Source organism: Amblyomma mixtum, chromosome 1, assembly GCF_055824585.1.
Source record: "Amblyomma mixtum isolate Tamu chromosome 1, ASM5582458v1, whole genome shotgun sequence".
Classification (NCBI taxonomy): domain Eukaryota; kingdom Metazoa; phylum Arthropoda; class Arachnida; order Ixodida; family Ixodidae; genus Amblyomma; species Amblyomma mixtum.
In genome coordinates, this window is record NC_143012.1 from 61,883,443 (window position 1) to 61,905,462 (window position 22,020).

Genomic DNA, 22,020 nt, shown 5'->3' on the forward strand with positions numbered 1-22,020 from the left:
TGTGACGTCATCACTCGACGCTGTACATAAGGAGCATCGCAGCGACCACTGCTTCAGAGGGCACGGCACTTGGCTGGCAAGCAACATGTCTAAGCATCCGCTACTGCTTTTGCAGATTTTGCCGTGGATTTTTACTGCTACCACAACCAGCAACGGTCAACGACTGGCCTTCTTCCGAGGGCCTCGTGACAATGACACCGTGGAATGCCTGATCTTCGATTACCGTACGTCATCTGTGACGTCATCACTCGACGCTGTACATAAGGAGCATCGCAGCGACCACTGCTTCAGAGGGCACGGCACTTGGCTGGCAAGCAACATGTCTAAGCATCCGCTACTGCTTTTGCAGGCAAGTGTTCCGAGCAATACCATTGCTTATTGTAGTGACAACCGCTTCTTGATAGTCGTGCCGTGCCCCCGCAAGTGTTGTGAAATTTTGTGCGATTGCTGGTCGGTGCTCTTATTGCTTTTGTCGGGTGACGTTGAACAGAACCCCGGGCCAAAAGTGAATGAGAAGTTGGAAGAAATTCTTGAGAACCAAGCTGCGTTCGCGCGTAAGATGGATGACATCAAAGGTGAAATTGTTGCAGTGAGCGCAAAAACCGACAACTTGCAGGGCCTTCTTGATGCATTTGATGCGATGAATAACACGATTTGTAAGCTAGAAGAAGTAGTCCAACAGCAGGCTGCAAAGCTTATCGATTATGAGAACCGAAGCCGACGTAACAATTTACTAGTATTTGGCGTCACTGAAACTGAAACAGACACTGAAACGGAAACAGAATCAAAACTGAAGGAACTTGTTGTGGAAAATATATTTCAGAAAACTATGGGCGTGCAGGTTGACACAGTGGAGCGAATTCATCGCCTTGGTAAAGCCCAACCAGAGAAATGTAGACCAGTTATTCTTAAATTTTACGATTCCAGAGAAAAGGAGAGTCTGCTGAAAAAAGGCACAAAGCTGAAGGGAACTTCTTGGCGTATTAGCCCTGACTATGCCAAAGAAACTGTAGAAGTGCGCCGAAAACTATGGGACAGTGCGGCTGCAGACAGGGCTAAGAAGGCTAAGGTCTTTCTTGTTCATGATAAACTTCGCGTAAACAATGAAACCTATATCTGGGATCACAGCCGAAACGAACGATGTCTGCTGTCTACAGGCCGCGGAGATAAGGCTGGTAATTCCAGACAGCACCAGTCAGATGAACCAGGCAGCCCAGCTCACCTTGATACCTCAATCAAGAGTGCAGCGTCGGACACATCGCAGATATAGCTACGCCTTTTAAGTCTCAACGCGCGAAGCATTGTAAATAAGACTACAGAATTAGAATACTTGCTCCTTTCACAAAGTCCGCATGTTGTAATAATAACAGAAACCTGGTTGAATAACAATATATCTGCTGACTGCATTGTTCCTCCGGACTATATAATGTTTAGGAAAGACAGGGACACACGTGGCGGGGGCGTTTGTATCATCGTAAAAAACTCTTTATCTGCAGTAATAATGGAATGCAATGTTGCTGAAACAGTTTGGTGCAAGATAAAGTTTTATAACGTTACTTACATTATCGGAGCTGTGTACCGCGCACCCTCTGCTTCACCTGAGTTCCTAGATGAACTAGACACTTTTTTATGTGCGAATGTCAAAACGAACACGAGACTAATAATGACCGGCGATTTTAACCTACCACAAATTAATTGGCAACGGCTATGTTCTGTTGGTCCTGATTCGTGTAACGGAGAGAAACTATTAGAAATTTTGTTCGCGTATAACCTAAAACAAATTGTGCAAGAAGATACAAGAATAACGCCAAATTCGCGGTCATTATTGGACTTGGTGTTCCTGTCAAATAACATAAAAGAACACACTGTTAACGTTGAAGATGGTGTCTCTGACCACAAGATGATTGTTGTTGCCATACCACTTGCATCCCGTGAGTGCTCAAGGCCTTATATCCCTGTGCGCGTTAAAGATTATGGGCGAGCAGACGACACCTCCATTCTTGACTACTTGGAATCTGCCTTTGATGATTTTGAAACTGTCTATGATTCCATAACGGTAGAAGAGTTGTGGCAGCAATTTAAGAAAATTATACAACACTGCGTTGACAGATATATTCCAACTCGTGTTAAAAAGACGAAGCACCGAAGCCCCTGGATCACCAGGGACATAATTCATATGAAACGTAAAATAAAAAGACTACGTAAAAAGAAAAATAAACGTATCCCAATTTTGCGACTTCGTGCTGAGCTGAAGCAAGCGCTGAAAGAAGCTAAAAAAAGTTCTTCGATGAAACGCTGCGCCGCTTCCTCAAAACGTCGCCGCAAAAGTTCTGGCGATACTTTAGTGATAGGAAGGAGAGAATACAGGAGATGAAGGACGAAAATAAGGTACTGATAAAGAAGGAGCATATAGTAGATTACTTTAATCACTTTTTCCAGTCGGTTTTCACTGCAACCCAAGATGACATAGACCTTAGTGCAGAACACCTGTTGCCTAGCCAAATGAATGACGTCATAATTACGCAGGAGGGTGTATTTCAGCAGCTCCTCAATTTGGATGCTAAGAAGGCCAATGGACCAGACAACATACCAACACAGTTTCTCCGAAGATATGCCGAGTGGGCGTCGAGATGCCTTATACTTATTTTTCAAAAATCTTTGCACACCCATTGTGTACCACAAGATTGACGCAATGCACTAGTAATTCCGGTGTTTAAAGGGGGAAACCGAGAACTTGTAAATAACTACCGCCCAATATCTCTTACATCGATTTCTTGTAAACTTATGGAACATATTATAGCGAAGCACATCTTTCATCACCTAGAAACAAGCGGTTTACTTTACCCTCACCAACACGGATTCAGAGCAGGCCTTTCCACCACTACACAACTTGTAGAGACAATTCATGATTTTGCAATGACGATTGATGGGAAGCAGCAGATTGACGTAATCGCTGTAGACTTTGCCAAAGCTTTTGACAAAGTGCCGCACAATAAATTAGTTTTTAAACTGGAAAGAGCTGGAATTAATTTGAATATTGTGAAATGAATTAAAGCTTATTTAACAAATCGTAACCAAGTGGTCAAAGTGGATGGTCATGTGTCCAGCCCACTAGCAGTGCTTTCAGGAGTTCCGCAGGGTTCTGTTCTGGGACCATTGTTATTTTTAGTCTATATTAATGATATCTCTGCTGTTCTGGAACCAAATGTACGACTAAAGCTATTCGCAGATGACTGTTTAATTTATTGTACAGTTAGAAACAAGGACGACCAGCTTAGAATTAACAACTCTTTACAGGCTTTAAGCGAATGGTGCAAAAAATGGAACATGGAAATAAATTATTCGAAATCAACATACACGCACATTACAACGAAGAAGTCTGTTCTTTTGTTCCCATATGTCATTGGTGACAAATGTTTGGTAAATGTAACTCAGTTTAAGTACCTAGGAATGACAATAACACAAAACTTAAATTGGGGCACACATATAGAAGAGGTTTGTTCTAAAGCATACCAGAAGTTATATTTTCTGAGAAAAAAATTGGAGCATGCTACACGGGATGTAAGACTAATTGCATATAAAGCTTTTGTGAGGCCAGTCCTTGAGTATGCGTCAGTAGTATGGAGTCCTAAACAGAATTATTTAAAAAAACAATTAGAAAGAGTTCAGAGGTACGCAGTACGCTTTATTTGCTGCCGATATCGAAGGACAGACTCAGTTGCGGATATGCTCTCTTCCTGTAACCTGGATTTATTAGAAACACGACGACAAAAAAATCGGCTGAAGTTATTGTTTCAGATGCTCCAAGGACAGATAAATATTCAGAAGGAAACATACATACAAGCACCAGACAAACGCAGTTCTAGAACAAATCATGGTCGGATAATTCAGCCTTACAACGCCCGTAGTGAAACTTTCAAACATTCCTTCTTCCCTCATGCAGTTGAAATGTGGAATGATTTGCCAATGAGTGTTGTGGAACAGAGTGATGTGCATGCATTCGAACGACCTCTGGATAACCACCTGCTTGAAAGTGCCATTTGATGCTTGACTGAATGATGTACCGTGTCATGCTGATGTATTCAATGCTTGTGAATAGTGCTGTTTTTCTGTGAAATTTTTATACCCTCTCTGTAAGGACCCTCACACGAGGGTTGACAGTATTGTTAAATAAATAAATAAATAAATAAATATATAATGCTTTTGCACTTGTGGAAGTTGGGCAAACTTTTTAAAAGTTCTGCTAATATTTCAGTCGGGTAGTTGGATGATTTACGTTTATGACCACCACTCAGCTTTTTGGTTGAGAACTTTGACGCCCTATTTTAAAGGAGGTTCTATTTCCAGGTCGGCCACTAGTGGAGCACATTGATTCGAGCGCGATTACACTTCAGAGTTCCAGCTACATCTTGTCACTTCAGACCTCACTGCACTTTAGAACTGACACTATAGATGTGCACATGAAATAACATACACAACTGGCTGGATTTTTCCGTATGTTTTAGGTGAGACCAAGTGAGAATCCAGCTGCAAATGAAGCCCCGGTAAACACTAGAGATCACACGCTATTATCCGCGCATAATCTGGGGTAACACACACGCATACTTTTAATATCGAATTCTTGTTTACATGTCGGAGTCCAACAAGCTTTTAAGGGTCTTTTAATGTTTAGCATCACATGTAGGGTGATTTCAGTTTCTGTCCATCACTCAGCCGTTTCGTTGACAACTTAAGGACGCCCCATTTTAGTGAACATCTTATTTCCAAGTAGACCAAGTTGCATCTGGTCACTTAAAACCTCACTGCAATTTAGTACTGCAACTGGAAATGCGCAGATCAAATCACATATACAATTGGCTACACCTTATTGTATGTTTTAGGCGAGACCAACTGAAAGCCCAGGAGAAAATGAAGCCCCGGTAAGCACCAGCGATCGCACACTATTATCCCCGCGTAATCTGGGATAATATTTCACACTCCGTCTTAATATCGAATTCTTGTTCATGTATCGGAGTCGAACAAACTTTTGAAGTGATCTTTTAATATTTAGGATCCGAGGTAGCATGATTTCGGTGTATGACAATTACTCAGCCCATTGGTTGTTGAATTAAAGACGCCCCATTTTAATGAAAATTGTATTTCAAGTGAATCACGAGCGTTGAACATTGATTTGACCACGCTTACACTTAAGAGTTACACGCTATATCAGGTCACTTCAGACGTCACCGAACTATAGTACTGAAACTCTGGATAAGCACCTGAAATAACATACAAAACTGGCTACCCCTTTTAATATGTTTTAGGCGAAACCAACTGAAAACCCAGGTTCGAATGGAGCCCCGGTAAGCATAAGCGATCACACAAGTAATCCGTGGCAACACATGACACTTATTTTTAATATAGAATTCTTTTGCACTTGTAGGAGTCGAACAAACTTTTAAAGTGATCTGTTAATATTTCGGATGGGAAGTTAGATGATTACATTTACGATCATCACTCAGCCCTTTGGTTGAGAACTTAGGTGCCCCACTTTGATGGAGCTTCTCTTTTCAAGTGGACCACTAGCGGGGGACATTGATTTGAGCGCGTACACTTCAGAGTTTCAGGCTACATCTCGCCACTTCAGACCTCACCACACTTTAGTACTGAAACTGCAGATGAGCACTTGAAAAAACATGCACAACAAGCTGGACTTTTCGGAATGTTTTAGGCGAGACCAAGTGAGAATCCAGGTGCAAAGGAAGCCCCGGTAAGCACTACAGATCACACACTATTATCCGCGCGTAATCTGGGGTAACACATGCATACTTTTAAAATTGAATTCTTGTTTACATGTCGGAGTCGAACAAGCTTTTAAAGGGAACTTTTAATGTTTAGCATGACAAGTAGGGTGATTTCAGTTTCTGTCCATCACTCAGCCTTTTGGTTGACAACTTGAGGACGCCCCATTTTAATGAACAGGTTATTTCGAAGTTGACCAAGTTGCATCTGGTCACTTAAAACCTCACCGATATTTATTACTGCAACTGGAAATGTGCACATCAAATAACATACACACTGGTCTACACCTTATCGTATGTTTTAGGCGAGACCAACTGAGAACCCAGCTGCAAGTGAAGCCCCGGTAAGCACCAGCTTTCACACACGATTCTCCAAGCGTAATCTGGGGTAACACATCACACTGAGTCTTAATGTCAAAGCTTTGTTCATATCTCAGAGTGGAAAAATTTTTTAAAATGATCTGTTAATGTTTAGGATGGCTGGTAGGGTGATTTCAATTTACGACCATTACTCAGCCCTTTCGTGGACGACTTAAAGAGGTTATATTTCAATGAAGATTTTAGTTCTAAGTGAACCATTTGTGGAGGACATTCACTTGAGCACGCTTACACTTCAGAGTTCCAGGATATATCTGGTCACTTCAGACCTCACAGCAATTTAGTACTGCAACTGGAAATGTGCACTTGAAATCACATACACAATTGGCTACACCTTATCGTATGTTTTAGGCGAGCCCAAGTGAGAACTCAGGAGCAAATGAAGCCCCGGTAAGCACCAGTGATCACACACTATCATATGCGCGTAATCTCGTGTAACACATCACATACCGTCTTAATATCGAATTCTCGTTCATATATCGCAGTCAAACTTTTGAAATCATCTTTAGGGATTTAGGATGAGAAATAGGCTAATTTAAGATTACGACCAGCACTCAACCCTTTGGTTGATGACTTAAAGAGGCCACATTTTAATAAAGATTGTATTTCCAAGTGGATCACGAGCGTTGAACATTGATTTCAGCACTGTTACATTTAAGAGTTCCACACTCTCTCCGGTCACTTGAGACATCACCGAACTTTAGTACTGCAACTTTGGATGAGCACCTGAAATAACATACACAACTGGCTACCCCTTTTAATATGTTTTAGGTGAAACCAACTGAAAACCCAGGTGGAAATGAAGCCCCGGTAAGCATGAGCGATCACACAAGTAATCCGCGGCAACACATGACACTTATTTTTAATATACAATTCTTTTGCACATGTAGGAGTTGAACAAAAATTTAAAGTGATCTGTTAATATTTCGGATCAGAAGTTGGATAATTACATTTACGATCATCACTCAGCCCTTTGGTTCGGAACTTAGATGCACCATTTTGATGGAGCTTCTATATTCAAGTGGACCACTTAGCGGGGCACATTGATTTTAGCGCGCTTACTCTTCAGAATTCCAGGCTACATCTTGTCCCTTCAGACCTCACCGCACTTTAGTACTGCAACTGTAGATGTGCACATGAAATAACATGCACAACTGGCGGGACTTTTCGGTATGTTTTAGGCGAAACCAAGTGAGAATCCAGCTGCAAATGAAGCCCCGGTAAGCACTACAGATCACACACTATTATCCGCGCGTAATCTGGGGTAAGACGCGCATACTTTTAATATCAAATTCTTGTTTACATGTCGGAGTCCAACAAACTTTTAAAGGGATCTTTTAATGTTTAGCATGACAAGTAGGGTGATTTCAGTTTCTGTCCATCACTTAGCCCTTCCGTTGACAACTTGAGGACGCCCCATTTTAATGAACATGTTATTTCGAAAGTTGACCACGTGCGGAGGACATTAATTCGAGCACGCTTAAACTTAAGAGTTACAGACTGCATCAGTTCACTTAGAACCTCACCGCAATTTAGTACTGCAACTTGAAATGTGCGCATTAAATAACATACACACCGGTCTACACCTTATCGTATGTTTTAGGCGAGACCAACTGAGAACCCAGCCGCAAGTGAAGCCCCGGTAAGCCCTAGCGAACACACACAATTATCCAATCTTAATCTGGGGTAACACATCAGATTGAGTCTTAATATCAAAGTCTTGTACATATATGGGAGTCGAAAATTTTTTAGAAATGATCTGTTAATGTTTAGGATTGGTAGTAGGGTGATTTCAGTTTACGCCCATTACTCAACCCTTTCGTGGGCGGCTTAAAGAGGCCATATTTCAATGAAGAATTTAGTTCTAAGTGAACCGTTGTCGGGGGACATTCGTTTGAGCACGCTTACACTTAGGAGTTCCAGGCTTCATCTGGTGACTTAAAACCTGAGCGAAATTTAGTACTCCAACTGGAAATGTGCACATCAAATAAACACACTGGTCTACACCATATCGTATGTTTTAGGCGAGACCAACTGAGAACCCAGCTGCAAGTGAAGCCCCGGTAAGCACCAGCAATCAAACACTATTATTGAAGCGTAATCTTTGGTAACACACCACACTGAGCCTTAATATCAGTCTTTTACATATATGGCAGTAAAAAGTTTTTAAAATGATCTGTTTATATTTAGGATTGGTACTGGGTGATTTCAGTTTATGACTATTACTCAACCCTTTCGTGGCCGACTTAAAGAGGCCATCAGGGTCTGTTCTGAAAGTAGTAGGACTGTTTTTTTTATAAATGTTATTCATGATAATAGTACAAACGATTAGAATTTTTCAAAGTAGCACCGTTCCGCACCTACACGGTGCTGCCAATGAGTTTTCCAGTTTTCGGACGCCTCCAGGAACGCCTGGACCGGAATGCTGTTTAGCTCCCTCGTCACGGCCTGTTGAACCGCCTCTACCGATCCGTGATGCTTTCCTTGAGCGTCGACTTTATTGGCGGGAATAGAAAAAAGTCTGGCGGGGTCAAGTCGGGGCTCTAGGGGGGGGCGAGGCAGCGTTGCCACCTTGTGCTAGGCAAGATACTCCATTACGAGGAACCCTGTGTGGCTCGGCGCGTTGTCTTGGTACAGCCGCCATTTGTTGGCGATGGCTGGGCGGACACGAACAATGCGTTTCCGCAGTCTTCTGTGGACTTCCACGTAAAGAACTGCATTAACTGTTTGTCCGGGTGGTACGAACTCGTTTTGGGTGACTCCATGTCGATCAAAAAAAGCAAATGAGCATGGACTTTTCCTTGGATTTGCTCTTTCGCGCTTTCTTGGGGCGTGGGGTAGAAGGGGTGGGCCATTCGGAGCTCTGCCGCTTGGTCTCCGTGTCGTATTCAAACACCCACGTCTTGTCACAGGTCACTACGTTATCGAAAAAATCGGGGTCCTCATTCACCTGATGAAGAAGATCCTGGCAGATCGCTTTCCGGCTGGCCTTTTGCTCCTCTGACAACACTCGCGGCACCAACTTCAAGCACACTTTCCTCATGGCTAAGTTTTCTGTCACGATCTCAAAAACTTGGGTTTGAGGAATGCCAAAGTCATCAGCAATCATTCTGATACTCATCCTGCGATCACTGTTAAGTAAAGTTTTCATCACGACACATTTTCGTTCGTCTTGCTGGTATATGAGCGTCCGGAGCGGACGTCGTCCTCTCCTCTTTCCGTACCTTCTCGGAACAGCTTGTGCCACTCAAAAACACCTGACCTACCCATGGCAGCATAACAGTAGGCCTCCTTAATCATGTCGTGAGTCTCTTTGCCCGTTTTACCAAGCTTTACACAAAATTTGATCGCGTATCGCTGATCCAGTAAACACTCCATGATTCTGTGTGACGAGGCGTTTCGACAGGGGTCCACAGTACAAGCGACCTGCTCTCTAAAACGGCCGAGAGCAGACTGCCGATTTTCCCCAGCGTTCCCTATATCCCCCTTCACCGATAATGCGCGCGCAAACAACCTTTTGTCCACCCGTTCGCCCAGGAAAAAAATCAGTCCTACTACTTTCAGAACAGACCCTGTATTTCAATGAAGAATTTAGTTCTAAATGAACCGTTGTCGGGGGACATTCGTTTGAGCACGGTTACACTTAGGAGTTCCAGGCTGCATGTGGTCACTTGAGACCTCACCGCAATTCAGTACTGCAAATGGAAATGTTCATTTCAAATAACGTACTGACTGGACTACACCTTATTGTATGTTTTAGGCGAGACCAACCGAGAACCCAGGTGGAAATGAAGCCCCGGTAAGCGCCAGATAACACACTATTATATGCGCGTAATCAAGGGTAACATATCACACTCCGTCTTAATATGGAATTCTTGTTCATATATAGAACTCGAACAAACTTTTGAAGTTATCTGTTAATATTTCGAATGGGAAGTAGGGCGATTTCAGTTTACGACTATCACTCAACCCTTTGGTTGATGACTTAAAGAGGCCACATTTTAATGAAGATAGTACTTCCAAGTAGATCACGAGCGTTGAACATTGATTTGAGCACGCTTACACTTAAGAGTTCCACGCTATATCTGATCACTTCAGACGTCACCGAACTTTAGTACTGCAACTTTGGGTGAGGACCTGAAATAACATACACAACTGGCTACTCCTTTTAATATGTATTATGCGCAGCCGACTGAAAACCCAGGTACATATGAAGACCCGGTAAGCACAAGCGATCACACAAGCAATCGGCGCCAACACATGACACTTATTTTTAATACGGAATTCTTTTCCACTTGTAGGAGTTGAACAAACTTTTAAAGTGATCTGTTAATATTTCGCATGGGAAGTTGGATGATTACATTTTCGATCATCACTCAGCCCTTTGTTTGAGAACTTAGGCGCCGCATTTTGATGCAGATTCTATTTTCAAGTGGCAACTAGCGTGGACATTAATCTGAGCACGCACAATTCAGAATTCCAGGCTACATCCTGTCACTTCATCTTCACCACACTTTAGTACTGAAACTGTAGATGAGCACTTGAAGAAACATGCACAACAAGCTGGAATTTTCGGTACGTTTTAGGCGAGACCAAGCGAGAATCCAGCTGCAAATGAAGCCGCGGTAAGCACTACAGATCAAACACTATTATGCGCGCGTAATCAGGGGTAACACATCACACACACTTTTAATGTCGAATTCTTGTTCACGTGCAGGAGTCCAACAAATTTTCAAAGGGATCTTTTAATGCTTATGATGGGAAGTAGGGCGATTTCAGATTGCGCCCATCAATCAGCCGTTTCGTTGACAACTTAAGGACGCCCTGTTTTAATTAACATGCTATTTTAAAGTCGACCAATTGCGAGGGACATTCATTTAAGCATGCTTACATTTAAGAGTTCTAGGCTACATCTCCTCACTTCAGACCTTGCGGCACATTAGTACTGCAACTGGAAATGTGTACTTCAAATAACATGCACAATTGGTTACACCTTATCGTATATTTTGGGCGAGACCAAGTGACAACAAAGAAGCAAATGAAGCAGCGGTAAGCACCAGCGATCACACACTATTTTCAGCGCGTAGTCTGGGATAACAAATCAGACTTAGTCTTAATATCGAATTCTTGTCTACATAACGAAGTCGAAGAAACTTTTAGAATGACCTTTTAATATTTAGGATGGGAAGTAGGGTGATTTCAGTTTACGACCATCACTCAGCCCTTTGGTTGAAGACTTAAAGGTGCCACATTTTAATGAAGATTGTATTTCCAACTCGACCACGTGCGGGTGACATCGATTTGAGCACGCTTACACTTCAGAGTTCATAGCTACTTATGGTCACTTCAGACCTCACTTCACTTTTGTACTGCCATTGCATATATGCACCTGAAATAACATACACTACTGGCTACACCTTCTCATATGTTTTAGGCGAAACCAACTGAGAATCCAGGTACAAATGAAGCCCCGGTAAGCAATTGCGATGCCACACTATTATCGGCGCGTAATCTGCGGCAACACATGACACTTATTTTTAATATAGAATCCTTTTGCACTTGTAGGAGTCGAAAAAACTTTTTAAATAATTTGTTAATATTTAGGATGGGAAGTTGGATGATTTACGTTTACGACCATCACTCAACCTTTTCGTTGAGAACTTACACGCGCTATTTTGATGCAGGTTGTTTGCCAGTATACCGCTAGCGGGGAACATTGATTTGAACGCGCTTACACTTCTGAGTTCCAGGCTATATCTTGTCACTTAAGACCTCACTGCACTTTAGTACTGCAACTGTAGGTGAGCACTTCAAATAGCAAACACAACTGTCTACAGCTTTTGATATGTTTTATTCGAAACCAAATGAGAACCCAGGTGCAAATGAAGCCCCGGTAAGCAATTGCGATGACACACTATTATCAGCGTGTAATTTGGGATAACATATCACACTTAGTCAGTATCGAATTCTTGTTCACATATCGGAGTGGAACGAACATTTAAAATGATCTGTAAATATTTTATGGTGGCGAGTAGGGTGATTTCATTTTTCGACCATCTCACAAACGTTTTGTTGATGATTTAAAGAGGCCACATTATTATTGACGATTGTATTTCCAAGTGGATCTCATGCGGGGAACATTGATTTCAGCACGCTCACACTTCAGTGTTCCAGGCTACATCTGGTCGCTTGCAACACCACTGCTTTTTAACACTGCGGCTGTAGATGTTCACTTGAAGTAGAACACACAACTGGCTACATATTTTGATATGTTTCAGGCGATACCAGCTGACAACCCAGGTGCAAATGACGCCCAGGTTACAAAGGCACATCAATCACTGTTATTCGCGCTTATTCGATGGTTACACATCACGCCCAGTTTTAATGTTATATTCATGTTCACAAGTGTGAGTTGAGCAAACCGTTATTATCAGCTGTTAATATTCCGAATGGGAAGTGGGGTGATTTCAGCTTACGACCATTACTCAAACCTTTCGTGGACGATTTAAGAGGCCAGATTTTAATGAAGATTTTAGTTCTAAGTGAACCACCTGCGTGGGACATTCATTTCTGCACGCTTACAATAAAGAGTTCCAGATTACACTTTGTCACTTCAGACCTCACCGCACATTAGTACTGCAACTGTAGATGAGCGCTTCAAATAGCAAACACAGCTTTCTACAACTTTCCATATGTTTTAGGCGAGACCAACTAAGAACCCAGGTGCAAATGAAGCCCCGGTAAGCAATTTTCATCTCACACTCTTCTCCGCGCGCTATCTGGGATAACATATCACACTTAGTCTTAATATCAAATTCTTGTTCACATATCAGAGTCCAACAAACTTTTAAAATGATCTCTAAATATTTAGTTTGGGAATTAGGGTGATTTCAGTTTACGACCATCACTCATCATTTTCGCTGACGACTTAGAGACGCCACATTTTAATGAAGATGTTAATTAAAACTTGACCACGTGCGGGGACACCGATTTGAGCACCCTTACAATTCATAGTTTCGAACTACTTCTGGTCACTTCAGACCCTCCAGCACTTTAGTACAGCAACTGTAGATGTGCACATGAAATAACATATACAACTGGCTACAGCTTGGCGAATTTTTTATGCGAAACCAAGTGAGAACCCAGCTGCAAATGAAGCCCCGGTAAGCATACGCGATCACACACTATTCTCTGCACGTAAACTGTGGCAACACATGGCACTTCTTTATATCTACAGAATTATTTTCCACTTGGAGGAGTCGAAGAAACTTTTAAAGTGATCTGTTAGTATTTCGGATGGGAATTTGGATGATTTACATTTGCGATCATCACTCAGCCCTTTGGTTGAGAACTTATACGCCCCATTTTGATGGAGCTTCCGTTTTCAAGTGGACCACTAGCGGGGGACATCGATTTTAGTGCGCTTACAATTCCGAGTTCCAGGCTACATCTAGTCACTTCAGACCTCACCACACTTTAGTACTGAAACTGTAGATGTGCACTTGAAATAACATGCACAACTGGTTGGACTTTTCGGTATGTTTTAGGCGAAACCAAGCGAGAATCCAGCAGCAAATGAAGCCCCGGTAAGCACTAGAGATCACACACTATTATCCGCGTGTAATCTGGGGTAACACATCACACATACTTTTAAAGTCGAATTCTAGTTCACATGTCTTAGTCGGAGAAAATTTTAAAGGGATCTTTTAACGTTTAGGATGGGAAGTAGGGTGATTTCATTTTCTCCCCATCAATCAGCCGTTTGGTTGACAACTTATGGACGCCCTATTTTAATCAACATGTTATTTCCAAGTCGACCACTTGCGGGGGACATTCATTTATGCACACTTACAGTTAAGAGTTCTAGGCTACATCTACTCACTTCAGACTTCACCGCACATCAGTACTGCAACTGGAAATGTGCACTTCAGATAACATGCACAGTTGGCTACACCTTATCATATGTTTTGGGCGAGACCAACTGAGAACCCAGGAGCAAATGAAGTTGCGGTACCCACCAGCGATCACACACTATTTTCCGCGCGTAGTCGGGGGTAACACATCAGACTTAGTCTTTATATCGAACTCTTGTTCACAAAGCGAAGTCGAACAAACTTTTAAAATGATCTTTTGATATTTAGGATGGGAAGTAGGGTGATTTCAGTTTGCGACCATCACTCAACCCTTTGGTTGAAGACTTAAAGAGGCCACATTTTAATGAAGAATCTATTTCCAAGTCGACCACGCGCGGGGGACGTCGATTTGATCACGCTTACAGTTCAGAGTTCCAGGATATATCTTGTCACTTCAGACCTCACCGCACGTTAGTACTGCCACTGTAGATGAGCGCTTGAAATAACATATACAACTGGCTACAACTTTCATATGTTTTAGGCAAAACCAACAGAGAACCCAGGTGCAAATGAAGCCCCGGTAAGCAATTGAGATCACACACTATTATCCGCGCGTAATCTGGGATGACATATCACACCACTTAGTCAATATCGAATTCTTGTTCACATATCTGAGTCGAACAAACTTTCAAAATGATCTGTAAATATGTTATTACGGCATGTAGGGTGATTTCTGTGTACGACCATCACACACCGTTTGGCTGATGACTTAAAGATGCCATATTTTAATGACGATTGTATTTCCAAGTAGATCACGTGCGGGGAACATTGATTTGAGCACGCTTACACTTCAGAGTTCCAGGCTGCATCTGGTCGCTTGAAACACCACTGATTTTTACACTGGAGCTGTAGATGTTCACTTGAAGCAGAACACACAACTGGCTACATATTTTGATATGTTTCAGCCGAAAACAACAGAGAACCCAGGTGCAAGTGAAGCCCCGGTAAGCAAGGCCGATCACACACTATCATGCGCACGTAATCTGCGGTTCGCTTTTACACGTTCGCTTTTATTGGGATTGTTATTTCTGAGAGTTCCACGTGAAGCGGGCATTGGTTTTGTCACCTTTAAACTTTAGAGTTCTATGGTACACATGGCTGCTTGAAACCTCACTACTCTTTAACACGGCAGCTACAGATACACAACTCGCAACACCTATTTATATGTTTTAGGCGAAGCCCACTGAGAACCCAGGTGCAAATGAAACCCCGGTAAGCACCACCGATCACACACTATTATCCGCAAGTAGTCTATGCCAACATAACACACTTAGTTTTTATATCTAATTCTTGTTCACATGGCTGTGTCCAGCAAACTTTTAACATCATTTGTTAATATTTCGGATGGGAAGTACACGGATTTCAGTTCACGGCCATCACTCACCTCTTTGGTTGAAGACTTAATATGCCCCATTTTAATGAAGATATTTTTCCAAGTCCATCATGTGCAGCGTACATTGATTTCAGCATCTTTACGGATCAGAGTTCCAGGCTACGTTTGGCCGCTTGAAACCTCAGTGCTCTTTAACATGGCAGCAATAGATGTGCACTAGCAATAACATACACAAATGGCTACACCGTTTGATTCGTTAGACGAAAGCTTCTCCGGGGCCCAGGCTTAAAAGAAAAAGCGTTAAGCATTATCTATTATCGTTAAGCACACTATTATCTGCACGTATTCTACGGTAACATACCACACATATTTTTTATGTTGCAGCCTGTTAAAGGATAGGGCTCAGAATCTTGTTGCCGTACGAAATTCCCAGCAATAGACGCATTTTAAGAGTGAGACAGGTACATGCTGTTTTTTTTTGAGGGCTTATATACAACGGTTGGAGAAGTTTAGGACTATATTTTATGGAGCTGCTAGAAATCAAACACTCAAGGATCTTTATCTGGAGGGAGGTCGTTAGCAGTAGGACTAGGTGTATCACGCTATCTCTGGAAGCCAGCCTGAACGCATTATTTAAGACGGCCAAAGGGGGCGTACAAAAGAGAGAACGATGCATTGGCTTGTTGCGCATGTCATATGCGCTTTACGTTTAGCATTGAGATCAATAATTATACACGTTTTTAGAGCATGCGAAAGTATTCTCACTTCTTGAGTTGTTTTCGAGAAGTACAACTGCTACAAAAAAGTGTGAGCGGTAATACGGTAACACTTGTCTCGTTCACTATTATGATAAAAGCATTCTTAAGGATCAGTAAGCAGTTGTTGTCGAGGAAAATCTACACAGCTGGGAGATCATATCAAATCAAATGCAGTTTATTTTCCGTCAGAAAGAAATCAACGGAGGAGGCTCGAGCAAAAAGTGAAACATGTTCACTTGATTGCGCTCAAGCCCCCTTTTACATGGCATATCGTTTCCTTCATGCATTTTACTGTCAACTTTTCTAACAGGTGAAAGAACAAATATATGATGGGCCCGTAGCCTATCGCGTGGGGAAATGTAGCCATGCATTTGCAGACTAAACCATAACAGCATGAAGATCATGAAAATGGTTCTTAAATGATGTCCTGTAGGCATCTGGACTTTCAGACAGAATGAACACCCTACCGTGCATTCGTCACCCCTTTTTTCAGTGTTCGAACGTTATTAGATTGCTTCAAATAGCCGGCTGCGCACTTACATGAGTTTCGGCCAATTCATAACCGCACACTTTTTAACGTGGGATAATTGACACGCAATACACCTTCGCAACTTCAAGGGGACTGCAACACACAGCGTGGATTCCGGACCGGCAATAACGATAGCACCGGTAAGCTGTATAATTTTCAAACAGTTTTACATCTTGCTTTCTACCACATAGAACTAATTGTCTTGTCAAAGTGCACGGACTTGAAGAATCGGCAGCTGCGTTCTTAACAAACGAGAAACAAATAGCAAGGACAGTGCCCCCAACCATCTCTGCTGAAAGTTTCTGTATGACCAGATCCATAATTTTGCGCGCTTCCATAAGAAATTTTATGGAGTCAGTATGTGGCATATTTTGTCGGTATGGACTATAGCAAGCGCGTATAGAAACCTACGGATTCCATACGCCGTCATGCATATTGTCTGGAAATTGCATAGAAATGACGCGGAATGGTTATGGACTTCATAGAGACAAGATATGAAAACCTATATATATTTCCATATCTTATGGACTACATATGCCATAATTCTATACTGGCGGCTCATATAGAACGTTTCAGTAAGGACTACTAATTTCTAAACATAAAATGTTATATCTTTGAAATGGTACACTTATTGGACGTTCAAAAGATATGCGACGGCCGGTGATTAATTCATTTCAGTTTTGCTCGACGTTTATTAGGAGGAAATTTGAGTTCCCCTTTTGGAAGCATTGAGGCTTCGGCGTACCCGCTATGTGTCCACAAGAGCTGTTGCTATAAGTATAAAATGCCCTAAGGTTCCCAAAAAAGTTCAAAGCAGCTTCTACCCAAGGAAAGCAGCTGAACTTGAATCACGATGCAGTTACTTCACTTTCAGCTTCTATTCATAATAATAATAATAAATCACTTTATTCATCTGAAATCGATACACCGCCTTTACAATGTGGCTCAGAATAGGTCTTGAAATGCAGTGGTGATGGCTAAGGTGTTTCATTATCGTAGCTCATGCTAGAAGAGTTTCTACTCGCCCAAAATTCAAAAAAAGAAAGGTTGTTTTCTTAACACGTTTTTTGATCAAAAACCTCTTTTGAACAGAATTTTCTTTCATCAGCCACCGAGTGGCATGAGTTATACGAATATGAGTATATTAATCTCAACATATCGCAACAAATTACTCAAATCAACAACTTGAAAAGCCATCGGTCCTCTGAACATCATTGCCAATCCGCATTTTTTCCTGCAGTAGCCATAGCACTGAAGGGCCCGCTTAAGACCGAACAAAAAAGAAAGCACCTTCTAATTGTAAAACGCAGGGAAAATTGCCGACTTGATGAAATGTCTTCACGACCCCTGCTTGAAGCAAACTTTTTCATGACTTTCATTAGGGCTATGCCTAAACCTCATATCTGACAAAGTACGAAGGAGTCTAGTAGTAATCTTGAAAGCGGATGAATCGGCCCTGCGTTATTTTTGTTTGTAAACAAATGACAAAGCAAATTAGTTGCGTCATTCCACAGAGTATAGTTTGAATTTCAGTGCTTTCTGTAAATAAAAACGTAAGAGTTTTCAATTTCACAACAATCTGGAAAGAATTTAACATGACACCTAAATTCGAACTTATTGTACTGGAGGAATGCGAACAGTTACAAGGTTTATGAAAGTGCCAATGAGTACATTGTCAATATTAGAGAGTTTTAGTATTGCGGGCTTTGCGTAATTGCGTGAATAGCAGCATAGCGGGACCAGAGTGCGCATGCACAGAACGCTAACGGAGAAATAGCGTTAGCGTAGGAACGCAATTTTCAGAAGTTAGCGTCACGGCAGTAGCGGCTTTTGCGCCCTTAACGTCAAAACATGGCGGCGGCCTTCCAAGCGAGAGCCGCCCGCTTCAGCTGATTCAGCAGTCCTTGCGATTCCGGTCGGCATGTTTACCGGCAACTACTGGTGTTGTTGCTTTTCGCTATGACTTACCTTGCTTTGACGATAAAGTTTAAGCTGCAATTCAGCCCAGTTTTTGAGATACGCTATCGGTTCTGGAGCGCGCAAGCCTAATGGAACCTCCAGCTACACTGCTACTGTCTGCAACTGCCCGAAACGCAGCCGAAACCTAGCACAAACGTCCGGAACGAGACAAAAATATATTTGGAGCTTTTTCGCGGTGTTTTATAGATTTAAATCATGTAAAGTGAGTTGATATTAAATTCACAAAAGTTTTTGAACTTTAGACGTCATGTGATGGCAAATATTCTTGCTCGAAAGGATTGTAGTTAACATTGTCTTTACTAGATGGCGCCCCTGTTTTACTTTTTTATTTTCTTTTATTTTAATTTCGGGGTCATTTTGCAGACGAAAATAAACGCTGCAGTAATAATTCGTTTAAAAAACCAGGAAATATAATACTTTGGCAAATGAGCGGGAGTATCGACCATTTAGAAAGACCGTTCGCAACCACGTCAAGCAAATGGCGTTTAACGTTTTCAAAACGCTATACTAAAACTGTCTTTGGGGATAAATTGCTTGCGGCACGCTGACGTAATTTCCCTTAGGTCCGCTATCACGCTAACGCTATACTAAAACTCTCTAATGTCTGAGCCCAGTTTTTCTAAGTAAGGCCTAAGAAGATGCGTGAAATGTATTACAGGTGCCGAATTATGCAGAGCCGCCCCCAAGCTAAACAATACTCGTAATAATTTTTATATACGTGGATCATTTTACTTTATTGCCCACGAATGCGCCAAAGCATGAAATGACATCATCTTCAGTGCACACTTGGCGGCAGGGCCAGGGTGTCGATCCAAAAAAAAAACACCTGCCGTGTCAAATGCTCACAGGCAAAATCGCAAGCTTTTGTAGATGCAAGTGGAGAGCTTCAGAAAATTTTGTGTCCTGTTTTCTTGACCACACATCACGCTGGCAATTTTATCAGCATTCCAGGCATCATATGCTCTAATTCGTAGATATTGCAGGTACTCATTAGCGGCGTCTAGTCGTGACACTTCAGATGAAATGTCTTCAATAAACCTTTCTGTACACTAATTGCACAAAATTCCTCCATATTTCTACTAGAACAATAGATATCAGGTGATTAGTAAAAATTGAAAGCTTCATTTTATTTGCAGACTATCGCTCGGTCACACTTACTCGCCGTTATTAGGTAGATTTCCGCAACACATAGGGCTCTACTGGGCGCTGTGAATTCAGAAGACTTCTTCTCACAGGAGTACGTGATATCAGAGGGAACAGAATTCCTATTGCCGTGGCTCACTCTTGTAATGAAAAAAGCTCACAACTACCTCTGGGCAGCATTAAACTCATACGACGATGGCGCCTAGCGTCCCTTCGAACTGGGATTCGACTTTCGTAACGAATTCTTTTCGAGACTCTTCAAGACAATAGCGTGTTAAATAGCTACAATCGCTCCTCTTACGTTGAGAGCTATGGATTGTAAAGAGAAGCGAGGAAGAAAGCGTTAACACATCAAATTAATATTTTGCATGTTTGAATAACTAACAAAAGAAAACTGTTTTGTTTGTTTTCATGACAGAGCCCTTTCTCAGCGGTTTGTTATGCACAGGGGTTTGAATGCGCACTTCGTAAAATACTTGTTCTTTTTTGGTTCCAAAGTTGATGCAGTTCATGCCATTCCACTTAACATGCGTTTTCCTACAAATTTTAGATTGGAAAAGCGGACAATACTGAACCACCAGAAGCGGTAAGATTGCAAAATAGGTTTTCCGGTTTGAGCCATTAGAGTGCAACGCACGCCACAGTGCTGCGTGGTAACGTTTCGTTAAATCTGGGCACCTGAGCGTTAAAACACTCTAGAACACTGCACCCTCGGCATCAATTTTTTTTGCGTGACTATCAAGCTTGCAACTTGAACATTTTGGCATAAATCTGCCGTGTTGAGAGGTGAATTACAGAAAAAATTCTGACACTCCAATCAAATTCCTTTATGAGAACAGCGTTTTGGTGACAACCCGGCACATTCATCAAGGTTGACCGGATGATTCCAGCCAGTAAACCATGAAGAAGCTGCCGAGTTGGCACCGAAAGGTCGGTTATCCAATGAGAATTTTTTTGCAGTATCACAGTTTTCTCTCTGACTGTCAAGTTCCACGGCAAGAAGCTTGATGCATTTGCCCCCCTTTCCGAGCCAAGCGTTGGCTTCTAGAAATATAGCAAACATATAAATCAACACAGCTGCATCGCACTGTGCGTGTAGTGGAGTAACGAAGTATTAACACCAACATTAGTGGCATTGCTGGTTGAATAGCTTTTTCTGTTTCTGGCAGATGTGACTAGAAAGCATTGTACGGCCTGAGACCGCGTAAGGAGAAACGCCTCCAGATCGTCGTCGATTCTGGTAGCCTGCTACGGATCTGAGTCGCATCCGCACTTGTGCTCATTGGAGAGACGAGATTGAGTCATCGTCTCATTGAAGTTTTACCTGACAGCAAAAGCTCTTTGTAGTCGATACAACCCTGTAAACGTCCACAAACGATGTTGACCAGGCTTTCACGTCCGTAGCAGATACCTAAGACACTTCACAGATTCACAGATTAGGATGTTAAAATTTCTGTACAAAATATTACACACATGCGCTCTTCTAAAGAAAAGCAAAAATCTGCACGGCAGCTCGCCTTGACATTTTTTGCAGACCCAACACGTCCTCTTTTTTTGAACCAGAAGAGAATGTGCGCCGCATCGCTACAAACACCAAGAAAAATTTGTTTGATCATCCTGACGCATGGCGACATGTTTTGCTTGTGTATACTCGCCTGCTTTCATTGCCAACGTTCACTATATGCTGCGTTTGTTTTAAGACCAAAAGAAACAAACGCTTTGTTTTCGCTTGGCAGGGCTGTGGCGCCTGCCTGCAGTCATTATGCTTTGTGCAATTCTCAGTTCGTTTTCTCACTTTTTTAATGTGTGTATGCGCTGTGTGTGAGTGCACCACAGTTCAAGGGACATTTTCTGGCGCGCTGCCGCGGCAATTGTTGCAACTGCAGTCGTAACACAGGTACCATCATTTGCGGTGCAGTGTTCTGCAGCGCTGGGGTAGTCACCAGACGTCGGCACAGCGTGATGCGTTCACGGTTACCGAGCCAAGAGATGTAGAAATTGAAGCTGGGAGGATTACCACTTTGTCCTAAGCACAGCTCCCTTCCTACTGTCTGTATATTTGCGCTTCTTAGGGAACTGGAAAGGCTGGAGGTGGTGTTACAGAATGGGGGGAAGCGAGATGTAGACGAGTGCTTTAATCAACCTCTCAGAAAATGCCTGAGTAGCATTTACGCCTTTTAAGATTGGCATGCCCAGTGAAGGCCCA

General features: G+C 42.3%; 1 long non-coding RNA gene across 1 annotated transcript in view; it reads left to right on the forward strand.

Moving 5' to 3' along the window:
• The window catches only part of LOC149366460 (uncharacterized), a 70,944-nt gene that overhangs the window by 29,862 nt on the left and 19,062 nt on the right, over positions 1 to 22,020 (forward strand). The window lies entirely within an intron of this gene.